General features: G+C 43.0%; 1 long non-coding RNA gene across 1 annotated transcript in view; it reads right to left on the reverse strand.

Moving 5' to 3' along the window:
- Positions 1-2500: 2500 nt before the first annotated feature.
- The window catches only part of LOC139640785 (uncharacterized), a 2639-nt gene continuing 1231 nt past the window's right edge, over positions 2501-3908 (reverse strand). The window contains exon 4 of the long non-coding RNA XR_011694948.1: positions 2501-3908. This exon is cut by the window's right edge and continues 50 nt beyond it. This is a non-coding gene — a long non-coding RNA (uncharacterized lncRNA).

Genomic DNA, 3908 nt, shown 5'->3' on the forward strand with positions numbered 1-3908 from the left:
TATTATTATTATTATTATTAATAATAATAATAATAGTAGTAGTAGTAGTAGTAGTAGTAGTATTATTATTAAAATGAGTCAGTCTGTATGGTGTGTCAGGAACATGAATGGTGATATCAGCTCCATGTTATTCTGCTGTCAGGAACATGAATGGTGATATCAGCTCCATGTTATTCTGCTGTCAGGAACATGAATGGTGATATCAGCTCCATGTTATTCTGCTGTCAGGAACATGAATGGTGATATCAGCTCCATGTTATTCTGCTGTCAGGAACATGAATGGTGATATCAGCTCCATGTTATTCTGCTGTAGTAATCACTAATGAGACTCTTGACCATCACAGTTTCACAAGCTCTCCATCCAGATTATATTATTGTCACTTTGTAACGACATTTTTAAATTGTTGTTTACATTCTAGCAGCCAATGACATCGCTGGAAAGATTCGAGTCTCAGAAATAAACAGAATTCTGCACAGTCAGACTTTGTTGTCACTGAACTCTTATTTATTACATCATATCCTGGTTGTATTAAATACCGAACCTCATCGTATCGAATCGTATCGGGAGAGACGGATATCGTCACTCCATAGTGAAAGTATAGTGACCTCACTGTACTTGGTGTTTTACCTCCTATAGCATCACTATAACATGGCTGTAGTATTCAGTATTCACTGTATATAATACTCTATAGTGAGTCTGCAGTTCAATGATATAATGACCTTATAGGCTACTGTATATTATATTATATTATTCTGCTCTTCAGTGTCACTATAACAGTCCCTCAGCAGCCTATGAGAGTCAGTAGGCCTGCAGAACCACCTGGTTATATATTTTATCATTATAACACATATTACTGAGCAGTCTGTCATATCCAGAACCTGCTGTAGGATTCCTGCAGGTTTCCGTCAGGGAGTGGCGGATCATCCGGACTGAAGATCAGTCAACCTGGAATTCATCTGAAGCGCCGACAGCTCTGACATCATCTGGCTTTACATTCTATATTTCAGCATCATCTGTTTAGTCTCCATACATCTGATCTGATCTGATCTGATCTGACCGGATCTGTTCTGATCTGTTCTGATCTGATCTGGTCTGATCTGATCTGCGGGAGGAGAAACCGGATAGAAACGGAAGAATTGGATCAAATAGAATATTCCATACCGGTGAAAATGAAGCGTCTCGGTGAATCCAGGCGGGTCCGCAGGGAGGAACTGAGTCCAGGATGAAGCGGGGAGACAGACAGTCTGACCCGGCCTGCCTGTCTATCTGTCTGTCTGCCTCTCTGTCTCTCTGTCTGTCTGTCTGTCTCTCTGTCTGGCCTGGTTCGGCTCGGCTCGGCTCGGCTCGGCTCAGTCTTTAAATAAAGGCTGTAAATCAGATCCTGTGTTTCTGTTCTTCTCGGTCTGAAATCTGCAGAATTGAAGCTGCGGTCGCTTTTCTGCAGCGACGACCGGGCTGATGCTGCTGTCAAGTCACCTATAATGACACACGCGACTTCCGGTCCAGACCTTCAAAATAAAACTCAAAAAAAAGAAAAATCTACTTCATAACCACAGTTTGACTCGATACAGAATCTAATGAGTATATCGACATGTTTTGTTCAGAGTATCTGCAGGTTTCAGAGAGCCAAATCCAAGGCTCTCCGAGACTTTGTTTAATGCTGCTTGAAATTACATTTCTGGTCAATTTACAAACTAAAGAAACAAAGCTGCCAAATCAGCCCGTTTCTGACTGAACAGCTGATGAAAGCAGTGAAACCATAAATGTGTAGAATAAGAAAAGGACAGCAGGAATTTCAACGTTAAGCGACATTAAGTCCAGCTGAGTTCAGTAAGGCAGGCAGGATGCAGATTGAACTGCTAACCCTGAAACCTATCCGGACTCTAATAACTGGATCTGAGACATTTTAATACTTTTCAGGCTTTAAATGTAGATCATTTGTTTTAAAGGGTTAGGGTCCGTGAATAACCTTGCTATTTTTCTCTCCAAATGTGACAAATGTTGTGCTTTTATTTTGAAGGCGAATTTGCCATACTTCTGGTCGTGTTCTGGCTAACTGTAACTGCCTTGACAGAGCTTCCTCCTCCCACCCAGAGAGACAGAGAGAGAGAGAGAGAGAGAGAGAGGGGGGGGGGGGGGGGAGAGAGGGAGGGAGGGAGAGAGAGAGAGAGAGGGTGAGAGACAGAAAGAGAGAGCGACAGGGAGAGAGAGAGAGAAACAGAGAGAGGGAGGGAGGGAGAGAGAGGGAGAGAGAGAGAGAGGGAGAGAGACAGAGAGAGGGAGAGAGAGAGACAGAGAGAGAGAGAGAGGGAGAGGGAGAGAGAGAGCGAGAGAGAGTATTCTGACTCATGAGAGACACCTGGTGGCAGTATAAGTGACAAGAAACAGTACAGAAATTTGATATTAAAAAATAATTGATTGTAAAAATAAAAAACAAATACTTGATTTGAAAAATATTAGATTTTATTGAACTTCGACAGGACCTGACCAGCTCCAACTATAAAACCAACTGAAATACAATATAAATATGTATAAAAAAGAATAAATAAAGCGGCAGAAACTCCTTCAGCCTCCAGACTTCACATGAAGAGTTTCCATCAGAAGCCGAGCTGAACCCTCCGGACCGGACAGGCGGATCACCATCTGAATCTCTGCAGACCATCAAACACTCTTTGGTTCTGAAACAGGTTTGTGGTGAACTGTGAGGCTGCAGGTCTGCTGGTCTGCTCCACCTGCTGAGCATGGAAGCCCAGTTCCTCCAGTGTGATGAAAAAAAAACATCCTGTAAGTCATAATGAGAAACTTTCTCAAAATAATGACTTACTATCTCAAAATAATGAGAAACTTTCTCAAAATAATGAGAAACTTTCTCAAAATAATGAGAAACTTTCTCAAAATAATGAGAAACTTTCTCAATATAATGAGTTTTGAGATACTATGTAAATATTTTGAGAAAGTTTCTCATTATAATAACTTACAGGATCTTTTTTTTTTCATCACACTGGTGGAAATGAGCTTCTGAGGCTCAATCTGCTGAAGGAGGATCAGACTGACTCCAACAGGCAGAGGGACTGGTGTTTAAGAGTGAAACTGAAAAGCTTCACAGTAAACAGGAAGGTCGACACACTGAGCCTCAGCCTGACCTCTGACCTCTGACCTCTGACCTCTGACCTGACTGAGCGTGTGCAGGGCTGGAGGAGAACAGACACAGAAGCTGTTTGATGCTTCAGTGAAGAAGAAAATGTTCAAGCAAAAAAATGTAGAAAGTAAAACCAGTTCAGAAGAAAATATTAAAACCTGAAAACATGAAGTGACATCACAGTCTGATTTTTCATGTCATTCTTCTTTTGAACTAACCGTAACATGAAGCTTTTACAGTTATGTTTTTTTTGCTTTCATAGTGCATTACAACTCCTTCTTCTTCAGTGGAAACGTTCAGATTCCACCACAGAAGAAGGAAACGCTGTTGTCACTCCTCCAACATGGCGGCTCGTCCTTCGTAACCGTCGGCAACCGCTGACCGAGTCTGTACTTCCTGGTTCGGACAGAACAGTAGGAAAGTCGGTAAATATGAAAATCGAGCCGCTCTGAAGGTGATTCCCATGTGACACGACTCTGACAGCTGATTGGCTAACAAAGGCCCTTCCCACAATGCAACACTACACAACAGATTGTCCGTTAACGTCTTCAGGTTTTGGTTAACAGCGAAAACGTTTTGGTTCCCGGGCGTCACGATTGGCCGAGGGACATCCTAAGCTCCTCCTCCCTCAGGCTCCTGTCCAATCGCTGCGTCTCCGACTCCAGGACCGACGGGATTGGCTGCCGGGTGACGGCCGCCAGCGAATCGGCGAGGTCCTGCCGCAGGGAGAGCAGTGATTGGCTGTTCTTAGAGGAGCGCTCGATAAAC

The sequence above is a fragment of the Centroberyx affinis genome, unplaced genomic scaffold, assembly GCF_046629955.1.
Source record: "Centroberyx affinis isolate AG114_WGS23_722 - 3 ecotype Tasmania unplaced genomic scaffold, CSIRO-AGI_Caff_v1 ptg010608l_1, whole genome shotgun sequence".
NCBI lineage: Eukaryota > Metazoa > Chordata > Actinopteri > Beryciformes > Berycidae > Centroberyx > Centroberyx affinis.